Here is a 14,703-nt window from a genome sequence, read left to right as displayed (position 1 = left end):
AAAACCTCTTTTACCAGTTTACCTTCAAGGCCAATTCTTCTATAATACAACCATATCCCCTTCAACGTTCTTTCCTCTTTTGAGAGAAGTTCTTTTCCATCCATCCTTTTCTGAATGATGAACACAATTACCAACGTATTAGCTGTTGGTGTAAGCCCTAGAGGCCAATACTTTTGGTACTTGTATCGAATTATTTATTAATAATAAAAGGATTTTTCTTTATTACGTTTGTTTAATAAAGTCCCTAGAATAGCTAGTCTGTTTAAATGTATCAAAGTATGACTTAATCATGAGATCACATTAAACATAAGGACACTATTCTTAAAGTATCTGTAGTCGAGCTTTATTGTGAAGTGGGATGACATTAAAGCATTAAGACTATTATGTATATAGACTGATGATCACATCTCATGGATCATGGATCAGGAGTTATCAAGTCTTAAACATAGGTATGAATATTAAGAGTAATATTTATACTGGATTGACCCGCTATGAGAATACTATATAGAAAGTTATGAAAAGTGTCATAAGTTATTCTCATGGTGATAATGGTGTATGCCACTCTTCGACCTGAAACCACTATGGACCCTAGATGTAGAGTCGGGTGCTTTATTGTTGATCAAACGTTGTCCGTAACTGGATAACCATGAAGACAGTTGATGGGTATCCCACGAAGCATGCTGAGGGACATGAGTGACCTAGATGGAATTTGCCCATCCTGCATAACAGGATAAATGTCTATGGGCCCAATATTGAACTAGACAAGGATGACACGGTCTATGCCTTGTCTTCAATATAGACATAAGGGTAAAAGGGTAATTATACACATAAGTATTATCACATAAGGTTTTGTCATATCACTTGACATTTTCGTGTCTTGGGTAGCAGTGATGTGTTGCTAGATACCGCTCACTGTTTATTATGTTAAATGCGTGATTTAATATAATTGCCAACGTCAAAAACCTACAGGGTCACACACAAAGGACGGATTGATGAGAGATAGAGTATCTAAGGAATACCGTAAGGTACGGTGCCCTTAAGTGAATTATAGAACATCGTAAGGTACGATGTACTTGAGTAGAATATGAAATATGGTAAGGTACCATGGGCTTAAGTGATTTTGGGCATATTATAAGATATGGGCCAAAATACACTTAAGTGGGCCTTTTAGCTTGAAGCCCACACAAGTGGTTCTATAAATAGAACCCTTGTGCAGAAGCATTATTTGCGGTTGCATTATTTTCGTTTTCTCTCTCTCTCTCTCTCTCTCTCTCTCTCTCTCTCTCTCTCTCTCTCTCTCTCTCTCTCTCTCTCTCTCTCTCTCTCTCTCTCTCTCTCTCTCTCAAAGCCTTCATTCGTACCAGCTAGCACTGAGATTGAAGGAAACCGTTCGTGTGGACTGAGTAGAGACGTTGTCATCGTTCAACGTTCGTGATCGCTCCGTGGATCTGCATCAAAGGTTTTGATTGTCGCAAAAGATCTGCACCAAAGGTTTCAATCGTCACAAGAGGTAAATATTCTATCACTGATCATGACCATTCGTAAGGATCTCTAAAGGAGAAAATTTTAATTTCCGCTGTGTTTTGGACCGCAATTCTCCTTCATTAGCTTCAGTACCTGTCTCTAATTTTTACAATCTAGTTTCTTCACAGATACCAAGAACAACTTTCTCATCCTTCCTCTGAGTTGGGGACTTAGTTACCACTATGATACTCAATATATTTGTCACATCTTGGAAAACATCTTCATTATCATATATATAGTCCTTCATTAGCTTTGCTTGAAATTCAGGAAGACATCTAACACCTTTTATCATGCTTAACTCAAGGTCATATTGTATCTGATGAACAACATGTTCCACCATGTTGTCTAAAAATATATCAACACACATGAGAGCTCTCTCAAGATTCTCATTGTCTTTCATAATGACTTCCTCTTACAGTTGAACATCTTCTTTAAAGGTCAAATATTTTTTTAGTATCTTATCAAGGGTTATCCTTATTTAACATAAATACTTCGGTTCAATATCCTCATTAATGGGAAACACATTACCAAGATTAGCATCTTTAGTAACACCTTCATTGAATGGTCCAGACCTATCATGAATATCCTTATTCAGGAGGATATAACCCTCATCAGTACTAACAGAGTTCTTAACAACATTATCAATGTTTTTATTCAAATTATTTTACATGATGTTCCTCATTAAGTTGGCAAAAGGGAGGTCTTCAATTTCCACATTTAAGTACCTATTGAGAGAGGCATTATGCACACCCATCTGATAGAGTTTGAACTTCAAAATACCTAACAATCTTGGACTTAATTTGATGGTTCCAAGAAGGGAAACATATGTTAGACAATAGGCCTAGATCTAGAAGGGGTGAACAGATCGCGAGTTAAAAACTTAACAAAAATTAGTTTGAAAATTTTATGACGTGGAAGCAAGTTACAAATATCCCGAATTAAAAAATCGTCTAACCGAACCTGTTATCAAAAAGCTCGGATATGCATATAAAAGGAAAAGATATGATAATGATTCACAAATCGATCAGCAACAACTAATCACAACTAGTTGAATGCAAAGTTATACGGATAAGCATATCTTCAATGATAATTCACACAAAAAAACACAAGTGAGGAAACTTGTCGAACACTTAGTGTACGATCAATAACGTTTGGAATTCTATGTGGTTTTGTTGTTCTAGAAATCCAATCACAAACAAATGGTTTGTAATCTACACAACAACACCAATTTCAAAATATGTTCAAAATTATGATTCGAACAATATTGATCAAATTATCAATGCAATCGACAATTTATGAATCTAAAATAAAAGATATAGGTTGTTCCCCAATCGACCTCGCTATGGGTACATCTGTCCTCAATTCAAATTCGAATTGAGATATTATATTATATCTTACTTTGCAAATGTGCGAATACAAGAGATGGAGAATTCTAACCCTACAAGCCCTAGGTTTGATGTTGATTCTACCACCTCAGAGAACCTTGATCAAAGATTAATCAAGTAAACAACAATATCGCTTCAATTCACCGTTCTCACGCTTCTTCTTTGAACGAAACCCCTTGTTCTTCAAAGCTTTCACTAGGTTGAATTAATTCCAAGAGCACACTTGTTGAAACCCAAGATTTTCCAATGTGATATGTCATCTCACACTACTCCCTTGCAAGGCATCCCTTGTCCCAAGGCTTTTCACTCGATCGGATCTGAATTGTGCAATCTTGTCCAAAACCTTCAAACTCTAACGATCTTGAAGGAAACCCCCACCTTGGTTTTTTTATTTGAAATACTCAAAGTTCTCAACCTAATATCAAAGGTACAAACAACCTAATTGGACGTTATCAACCCTAATCTAGATGGCACCCAATCAAAAAATGATTATGTGTAGTTTGGTTGTGTATATGCATAAAAGAGAGGTTGAAGATGGTGAGAATACTTTGAAATCCTGATTTTGTATGGGCTTTACCCACTAGAAACCTTTCTAGACAATGATGCATGTATGAAGTACTTATATGCGTGCATGTTTGGAGACAAAAGGAATGCACAAGACTTGGAAAAATGATGAATTTTTGAAAACTTTCACCGCATAGGTCGACCTATGAAAGTTATGTGCCAACCTTTTCAACGCATAGGTCGACCTATGTAAGATCATGTTTCGACCTATGTATACCATGTGTTGCCTATGTGTCAAACTGAAGAGGTGACACATGAGTCAGAACCTACAGGCTTCAATACTTCAGCATAGTTGTCGACCTATGGAATGCATGTGTCGACCTATAACAGAAAACCTTTTTCTATAGGTCGACATGTACACGTATGTGTCGACCTATAGCAGGAAAAGTTTTTTTATATGTTGACCTGTAGACGCATGTGTTGACCTATGCTGTAACTTTTCACCAAAAAAAATGTTTTTCATGCATTTTTTATGCATGAGACTTTTTCTAAGTTGTTCCCAAATGCTTTTATGCATCCTAATGCAAAGATGAACCTAGAGAATCGGAGGATGTCGCCCAATATATATTAATACTAAAGTATCCTAGTTTTGACATCATGCAAAATACATCTAACGGAAGTTGCACTCACATACTCCCCCTTTTTTATGATGGCAAAACTTGAGACGATGTGTTTCGTGTTTTCAATGAAATGCTCCCCCTTAACATATGCATCCCAACTTCATCTTGCTTTTTTCCTTTGACAACATCAAAAAGAAACGAAGCAATACATGAGAAGTATCTTAAATTAAGCATAAACTAATATAACACACAGAGGTGGTTTGCAAAGATAAGAACATCAATACGATAGCACTCCCATATAGTGATTTTCATATTGAAGAAGAATGTTTTAGAATAAATACAGGCATATAAAGCAACAATTGAACATGATTTCCACAACTTATGCCAAATAACATAACACAAACATGAAAGATGAAAGATACAATGAAATCTAAAACTCATGAGTTGCTACAAAAGCGACACGATTACGTGGCATATGCCTTTGGTGCTCCCAAAATGCTGCAGACACATGTGCTCTAGCCAGGAGATATATAGATTTACAACCACACAAACCAAAAACAGAGATGTTATCATAACAATGACACACAACAAGAATTTTTCTAACATTATAACATGTTCAACCATATTTCATGGAAGAATAGATAACAAGTCAATGCACCAAAAGCATATTTCAAGCATATGGAGAAAATATTATAAAGTCACTATAAGCATATAATTGACATAGATCAATAGAGAATTTTGGAAGTGAACATTCATGAACTATTTCATACATTAAGAATATTAATTTTTTAGAACACAAGCAACATGCAAAAGTAAAAGCTTACTTACAACAAGAGAGAAAGAGGAAAATGGAACAATATTACCTTTCTTATGAATTGATGAAGAATGCACTTTGAAGTGATTGAACTTCCAAGGAAAGTTAGAGCAAAAAAAATAATAAAGTGCATGCAACAAATCATACTTAGGCAAGATTTGAGATATCAAGTATCTCCAATTCCCTTCGAATGTTGAAAAATGGTTTTGTTGCAAGAGGCTTTGTAAAGATATCTGCAAGTTGATTTTTACTATCAACATGTTCAAACACGACGTCTCCTTTCTCAACATGGTTACGTAGGAAGTGGGGACGGATCTCAATATGTAGCGCAAGAATGTAGCACCGGATTTTTTGTTAGATTAATAGCACTAGTGTCATCATACATAATAGGAATACGTTGTAGTTTAATATCAAAATCAAGTAATTTTTGTTTGAGCCACAAAATTTGAGCACAACAACTACCGGTTGCTACGTATTCCGCCTCGGGAGTTGACAAAGCAACGGAAACTTGTTTCTTGCTATGCTAACTTAGTAAGGAATTTGAAAACATGTGACAAGTTCCACTAGTACTCTTCCTATCCGATTTCTAACTGGCAAAATCGAAATCGGTATACCTAACCAAATTATAATCGCTTCCCTTAGAATACCAAAGCACATACTTTAAAGTACCATGAAGATACCTAAGAATACATTTTACGGCTTTTAAATGAGATTCCTTAGGAGCCGATTGATAACGAGCGCACATGCACATGCTCAACATAATATTTGGCCTAGATGCAGTGAGATAAAGAAGAGAACCGATCATACCTCGATACTTCTTGACATCTACATCCTTGTCATTTTCATTCCTTTCCAAGTTTCCATGTGTAGGCATCGGAGTGTTAATCGACTTTGCATCTTCCATACCAAATCTCTTAAGTCATTGCAATATTTGGTTTGACACACAAATGTTCCTTCATCAATTTGCTTTATTTGAAGCCCAGGGAAGTAATTCAACACCCCCATGAGACTCATCTCAAACTCAAACTCACCCTGCATAAGCTTAGAAAACTCATAGGCAAGTTGCATATTAGTGGATCCAAAAATAATATCAACGACATAAACTTGAACTAGAAGATATGCTTTCCTTGATGCTTAATGAAAAGTGTAGTATCTATCTTTCCCCTAGAGTACCCTTGACCAATCAAAAAATTACTAAGTCGCTCATACCAAGACCTAGGTGCTTGTTTGAGGTCATATAAAGATCTCTTTAGTTTGTAAACATGATTAGGATACTCGTGATTTTCAAAATCGGGAGGTTGAGCTACATACACTTCCCCGTTAATAGAGCCATTAAGGAACACATTTTTCACATCCATTTGAAATAACTTTAAATACTTTGAACAAGCATAAGTTAGTATAAGGTGTATAGCCTCGAGGAGAGCAACCTGGGCATAAGTCTTCTCATATTCAATGCCCTCTTCTTGGTTATAACCTTGAGCCACTAGTCGGGCTTTATTCCTAGTTATCACTCCGTTTTTGTCGAGTTTATTTCTAAAAAACCATCTAGTGCAAATTACTCAATGATTTTTGGGATGAGGGACAAGGTCCCAAACATCATTCCTTTTAAATTGGTTTAGTTCATCTTGCGTGACCATAAGTTAATGCTCATCAAGTAATGCATCCTTAGTGTTTTTAGGTTCAACTTGCAAAACGAATGCAAAGTGATAACAAAAATTACTTATCTTGGAGCATGTTATCACACCTTTTGTGATGTCTCCAAGAATGTTGTTGATAGGATAATCTTTTGATGTTCTCCAAGTCAAAGGTAGTATGTCCACTACAGCTGGACTTTCAACCTTCTTCTCTTCAAAATTCTTATCTTCTTCCTTCTCATGTTCCACCACTTCAGGCTGATCAATTCCTTGTTTAGATTCCTTGAGAATATCTTATGAAGATACACCTACATCATGAAAAGAAACACCTTTCCCGACATTTTTTGGGTAAGACTCATCAAAGGTAACATGAACCGACTCTTCAATAATAAGCAATATTTTGTTATAAACTCCATAATCTTTACTAGATTGTGAGTATCCGAGGAAGATACCCTCATATGCTTTCGCATCAAACTTACCTAGATTATCCTTACCATTGTTCAAAACAAAATTTGCATCAGAAAACATGAAGATGTGACACATTAGGTTTTCTACCCTTAAGCAATTAATAGGGAGTTTTGTCTAGAATATGACTTATTAGTATCATATTCAAGACATAACATGTTGTGCTAATGGCATCGGCACAAAAATACTTAGGTAGATTGCCTTCATTGAGCATAGCCCTAGCTACCTTCTCTAAAATACGATTTTTCCGCTCTACAACACCATTTTATTATGGAGTTCTAGGAGCGGAGAAGTTATGCTCAATGCCATGTTTGTCACAATATTTCTCAAAGAGATGATTTTCAAACTCACCTACGTGATCATTTCGGATAGCAACAATTTTAAAATTCATTTTATTTTGGAATAATCTAGCAAATTGCTTGAAAGCCGACAAAGTCTCATCTTTACTATACAAGAACATGACCCAACAAAATCTTGAGTAATCATCTACAATCACAAAACCATCATAGTTAATACATATGCTCTTGGTTCGTGAGGGACCAAATAGATCCATATGAAGAAGCTCAAGAGGTCTCGATGTGGAAACAATATTTTTTTATTTAAATTAGACCCTCATTTGCTTCCCCATTTGGCATGCATCGCATAGATTATATTTTGAAATTTTCATTTTTGGTAGACCAATTACTAAGTCTTTTGAGGTCACTTTATTTAGTAAATCAAAGTTAATGTCAGCTAGGCGTTTATCCCATAACCAAGAGTTTTCACTCATGGTAGCAAGATACTTAGTTCCAACCAAGGATACACCATCTAAGTTAAGCATATAAGTATTATTAACCCTCAAGCCCTTAAACATACAATCCTTCTTCTCATTATGTTCAAACAAGCAATAAGATTTGATAAAATTAACTTTAAATCCCTTGTGACATAGTTGACTAATGCTAAATAGGTTATGTTTATGACAAATACTAATCCCTTGTCACATAGGGGTTACCTACACTACCTTTTCCAAGTATAGCTCCTGTGTTGTTATCTCCATAAGTAACATAATCCTTCTTCTTTGTAACAACGTCAATGAATAGAGATATGTCACATATCATATGTCTTGAGCATCCACTATCAAAAAACCATATCTTCTCCGTAGACTCAAGACATTTAACCTGTAGAATCAAACAAGGGAGATAGGTACCCAATTTTCATTGGGTCCTTAAGAGTGAGTGGAATCAAGGTTGCATTTGGAAAACCATTGAAAATATCCTTTAGGAACCAAAAGTTTCCTAAATTTTCATTTTTCAATAGTGTGACATTTTTCGCAACACTAGAGACAAGACAAGTTTTGATGAGATGTGCTTTTTCTATTAGACTCCTTTTTGACAAATTTATGCTTCTTATATGAATGTTTTAAAGACCTTTCATACTTTGATGGATCAATAGCAAATTCAATTTTTGGTTGTAAGGCTTTGTCTAATTTGACTTGAATAGCATTTATCTTTTTTTTCAATCATGACAAGATTCACAAGCAAACCTAGAAGGTTTTTCATCCTCATTCTTGTAACTTTGAATATCTATCAGAGATATCTTAATAGCTTCCAACTTCCTTTTGGATTCTAACACTTTTTATTTTAAGTGTAAAAAGACTTTTTCATGTGAAACTAATTTGTTAAAGGCATTTAAGGCCTCTCTATGAAGATCTTCAAAAGCTTTTTGTAACTGAAGATAGGATAAGTCATTAATAGTTTCAAGCTTAGAAAGACTTACATGTTTCTTCTTCTTTCTATTTTCCATAAGGAAAATTCGGGCCAATTCCACACTTGAAGTAGAGCTTTCATCACTTAAGGAATCACTTGCGCTCTACCAAGCAACATATGCTCTTCTAGACTTGTTAGATCTCTTATGATGGCCTTTGTCTTTGTCTTTCTTAATCTTAGGACATTTCGGTCTATAGTGACCAAATTCTCCACAATTATAGCAAGAACTTCTAAGTTTACCTTTCTTGCTCTCATCTTCCCTTGAGGCTTTTGCTACCCTTCTAAAATTGGTTAAGTTCATGTCAGAGTGTTTGACTTTGTTATTTCTTATGTACCTTTGATATCTTTTGACAAACAATCTCATGTCCTTATCATCGGAGTTCTTGTCATCCCTTATTTCACAAACACTTTTGATCAATATATGAGAGTTTTGAGCTTGAAGTCTTTATAACAATAGACTTCTTATTTTCAACCTTGTATTTTCCTTTCTCCTTATTTACCATCTTCTCATGCTCTTTTCCTGTCTACCTAAGAAAGAGAGTTCTTGCTCATGTTCTTCCAATTTTCCAAACAAAGTAGTGAGATCAAGTACTTTAAGATCATTCTCCTCTTTGATTGTGGTGACCTTGGATTTTCATTCCCTATTAAGACATCTTAAAACCTTATTATTAGCAATATCATTGGAAATAGGCTTACCTAGAGCATTCAACTGGTTAATAAGATGTGTCAACCTCTTTTGCGTTTTGGTAATGGTTTCACCATGCTTCATACGAAAGAGATCAAAATCTTGATTCAATGTGTTGATCCTAGCTTGTTTGACCTCGTTAGTTCCCTTATGGGTAGTTTCTAACGTGTTCCACATAGCCTTGGCGGTTTCACAATGGGAAACACGATAAAATTCATCAACACCGAGTACGGATATGAGAATGTTTTGTTCTTTTCAATCGTGAAACCATAATTTCTTATCATTATCATTCCATTGATTTTCCGGTTTCTGTATGACAACGCCTTCACCATTGGTCATAGTGATTTCATGAGGACCATTGATGATGACGTCCCATACACCCTTATCAAACGAGTTGAAATGGATACGCATACAAGCTTTCTAATAGTCATAATTTTTGTCGGTGAAAATTGGTGCTTTATTGTAAGCCCTTTTAGGTTCGGTAGCCATTATCTAATAAGCAAATCTTAAGCACGGTATTAATCGGAGCTGGTGATACCACTTGTTAGACGATAGGCCTAGATCTATATGAGGATGAATAGATCCTGAGTTAAAAACTTGACAAAAAATTAGTGTGAAAAATATATGGCGCGGGAGCAAGTTACAAATATCCCGGATCAAAAAATCGTCTAACCGAACCCGCTATCAAAATGCTCGGATATGCGTATAAAAGGAAACGGTATGATAATAATTCACAAATCGATCAACAACAACTAATCATAACTAGTTGAATGCAAAGTTATACCGATAAGTCTATCTCCAATGATAACTCACAAAAAAAACACAAGTGAGGCAATTTGTCTAACACTTAGTGTACGATCAATAATGTTTTGAATTCTATGTGGTTTTGTTGTTCTAGAAATCCAATCGCAACCAAATGGTTTGTGATCTACACAACAACACCAATTTCAAAATGTGTTCAAAATTATGATCCAAATAGTATTGATCAAACGATCAATGCAATTGACAATTTATGAATCAAAAATAAAAGATATATATATATATATATATATATATATATATATATATATATATATATAGAGAGAGAGAGAGAGAGAGAGAGAGAGAGAGTGCACAAGGATTTATTTAACCAGTTCCCCAATAGACATCGTTATGGGTACGTCTGTCCTTAATTGAATTCGAATTGAGATATTATATTATATCTTACTTTTCAAATCTGTGAATATAAGAGATGAAGAATTCTAACCCTACAAACCCTAGGTTAGATGTTTATTCTACCACCTCCAAGAACCTTGACCAAAGATTGATCAAGTAACCAACAATGTCGCTATAATTCACTGTTGTCACGCTTCTTCTTTTAACGAAACCCCTTGTTCTTCAAAGTTTTCACTAGGTTGAATTAATTTCAAGTGCACACTTTTTGAAACCCAAGATTTTCCAATGCGGCCCACCATCTCACGCTACTCCCTTGTGAGGCACCCCTTGTCCCAAGGCTTTCACTCGATCTGGTCCAGATTGCACAATCTTTTCCAAAACCTTCAAACCCTAACAATCTTGAAGGAAAACCCCACCTTGGTTTTCTGATTTGAAGTCCTCAAAGTTCTCAACCCAATATCAATGGTACAAACAACCTAAATTGACGTTATCAACCCTAATCTAGATGACACCCAATCAAAAAAATGATTACGTGTAGTTTGATTGTGTGCATGCATAGAAGAGAGGTTGGAGATGATGAGAATGCTTTGAAATCCCAATTCCGTATAGATTTTAATGACTAGAATGTATGAAGTATTTATATGCATGCATGTTTGGAGACAAAAGGAATGCACAAGACCTGGAAAACTTATGAATTTTTGAAAAATTTCGTCGCATAGGTCGACCTATGAAAGTCATGTGCCGACCTGTTTGATGCATAGGTCGACCTATGTATACCATGTGATTCCTATGTGTCGACCTGAAGAGACGACACATGAGTCAGAACCTATAGGCTTCAATACGGAAACATGAGTGTCGACCTATGGAATGCATGTGTCGACCTATAGCAGAAAAATATTTTCTATACCTGTAGACATATGTGTCGACCTATAGAAGGAAACATTTTTCTATAGGTCGACCTATCGACGTATGTGTCGACCTATGCGGTAACTTTTCACAAAATAAATGTTTTTCATGCATTTTTGATGCACGAGACCTTTTCTAAGTTGTTCCCAAATGCTTTTATGCATCCAAATTTAAAGATGCAAATAGAGAATCATAGGATTTTGTCCAATATAAATTAACACTAAAGTATCTTAGTTTTGACATCATACAAAATACATCTAACGGAAGTTGCACTCACAACAGAATCATAGATACTTCTATCTTCATCGGCAACTTGCTCCATATCAAGTTCCATGAGATCTACACTCTCTTTAATATGTGCAGACATATCCTTTATAGATTGTGTGCATGTTCTAATCAATATATACTTATTTCTCTTTGTAGCACAAACCAGAAGGTGTTTTCATTCTTACTTATCACTCTTTCACCCATGTCTTCACATATTCTAATGCATGACCATGGTTATCAATATCACCATCATTAGTTGCAGCTGCATCAGCCTCAACATCTTCATGTACATGATCATCATTCTCTTTATTCCCTTGACACTTTGTCAACATATCAGACAGGATGTCTGACACATCATTATCACCATCTAGACTACTCAAATTTGTTTCCTAGGAATCTTCACCAAAAGAAATTAGAATATCATGATGATTTCTCATAGGTCCAGACCTGAGTGGAACATCACTCATATCTTCACTAGCAGTTATATCAGACTTAACAACAAGAAGAATATTGTGGTGAGGATTAATAGTTCCAGCTTTACCAACCATCCTATCATGATTTTTACCAGCCATATGAGAAGGAATTCTTGAGTCATAACCACTATTCTTCTTAAACACGGTAGGTTGTAAAAAATGGGAGGACCTTCAGCCTGACCATCAACCTTCCCTTTAATGACCCAATCCTCATGAGATAATTCATAATCCTGAGTACGATGTTGAGACACCTTGGATGGTTTTTCTTTATCAATCTTGAAACCTTGTAAGCCCCTAACTTCTTCCTCAAATATGACCTTCTTCATAAGAACTCATTTACCTTTTTGGTTACATCGCATTTGGAATTGTAGAAGGACATATTCCACCTTTGATCACTCATGTGGTTTATGTTGATCCTTTGTTCTGCTTTTCTGACCTTTCATTGATGGACATCTCAAAAGTTTGCAGGGAACCGATGAGTTCATCATCCTTAATACTACGCAAGTCCTTAACTTCTTCAATAGCAATCACTTTCATATCAAACTTCTTATGCAATGATCTGAGAATTTTTCTTGCCTGCTTTTCTTCATACATATTTTCACCTAAGGAAAATGAAGTGTTGGCAATATAGTGCAATCTGATGTGGAATTCACAAATAGATTCATCTTCATTCATCCTCAAGTTCTCAAACTTAGTTGTATAAAACTGCAACCTTGACATATGAACGTTGGAGGTGGCTTCATGTGCAGTTTTGAGAATATACCATGCTTCTTTAGCTTCTGAACATGTGTTGATCAACCTGAACATGTTTTTGTCCACACCATTGAAGATAGCATTCAAAGCCTTGGAGTTTCCAAGAGCTTCCTCATACTCAGCATCAGTCCATTCAGCTTCTGGTTTTAAGCTAGTAATTCCATCTTTAGAAGTAACCACGGGATGTTTCCACCTTTTTGTTACAGTTTTCCATGCTTTGTTGCCCATGGATTTGAGAAAGACCACCATCATATTCTTCCAATAATCATAATTGGTGCCATCAAAAATGAGTGGTTTGTTGACTGATCATCCATCTTTAATTGTCTCCATTTAAGAATAATTTATCTTCCTTGGAGCTCATCCAATAGGCTAGGATGTATGCTCTGATACCAATTGAAATTAGGTTCCTTAGAGGACAGATATCGAACACGATGTTTTAGACAACTAGTTCGGCAAGTTAAACTAGAATCACCATAACTAACATAGATTCAATTGTACAAGATGATGGGAAAAAAACAATAAAGAACACAATAATTGGTAACCTAGTTCGATGTAACAACACCTACATCTGGAGGGTTGGCTTCCTACTTGAGAAAGGAAATTCACTTTCAGTAGTTTAGTGCATTTAGTCTTACAACAAACAATAAGCCACATATGTCATTCAATTTCTCTTCCTAACACTACCCAATGACTTGCAGTTTAGGACTCCCGGTAAATATGATAACTTCTCTCACTTTCTCTCAATCATTAAACCATAGTGATTAGTTTTTAACCAGGTTATCAATGGTGAATATTATAACTCAACTAGACAAAGCAATTATGCCAAGTTACTGAAACATAGTGGTGTACATAAAGCAATAAAAAGGACTCTAAACCCTATCACTCTAATATCTTCAATGAATATTGTTTGTTTTCCAATATAGGTTTTGAGTTTCTTATATAGCAAAAGTATTTTGGATTTTTCTTCTTGTGGGTCTACATTTAATTTCGTCTAGAATATTTGCATAATCATGGATATCATTTGTTACATAAATATCTCCAACAGAAAGACGTGATTTGGTTTAATTCAAATTCAAATTTAAATCACATTTAAATTTGATTTGATTATCACAATTGTCCAACAAATCATATAATCATATTTCTAAATAAAAGCAATAAATCTTCAACAAAAAATTTGTTCCAAAACGTAGTAATTTAGTATGTTGAGCAACGCTCAGATGTCGTACCCACATGATGTGATATCGCGTCTATTGTGTTATCGTTTTGCAAAATGCATCCAATCCAAAAGGATTAACATGGAAGATTCAAGAAGCGATAGTCGAGTAAAGATTAGGCAGAAGAGTTTGGCATTACACTGTGTATAAGTCAAGATTCAGATAGGAGATTTTATTTTTCTCAACATTATTGTGGATTGGCGATTGTATGAACTCTTATTTGTCAAAACAAAAAGGAACAATACATGTTCCAATGGGAAACCATTTAAGAGTGCACATAGACAAAGTAAAGATGAACGCCTAAACACTATAAATCTCGATGTCATCTCTCTCCCTTACTCTTGCTTTTAATTTTTGTAAGATTCGCATGCTTAGGTATTTCAATTCTAGCATAGTTTATCGTTTATTCAATTGGTAGCGATTTATTAAATAAGGTTAGATTTTGTTAAAATTGGTGTCTAACCAAGCTCTGGTGATTAAATTATGAGAAATAATTGAGATTAGAATTCATAGATAAATCAATTAAATACCTTTGTGTATCATCATAAAAACACATTTG

The sequence above is a fragment of the Lathyrus oleraceus genome, chromosome 4 (genome assembly GCF_024323335.1).
Source record: "Lathyrus oleraceus cultivar Zhongwan6 chromosome 4, CAAS_Psat_ZW6_1.0, whole genome shotgun sequence".
Taxonomy (NCBI): Eukaryota; Viridiplantae; Streptophyta; class Magnoliopsida; order Fabales; family Fabaceae; genus Lathyrus; species Lathyrus oleraceus.
This window is presented reverse-complemented; position numbering follows the sequence as displayed.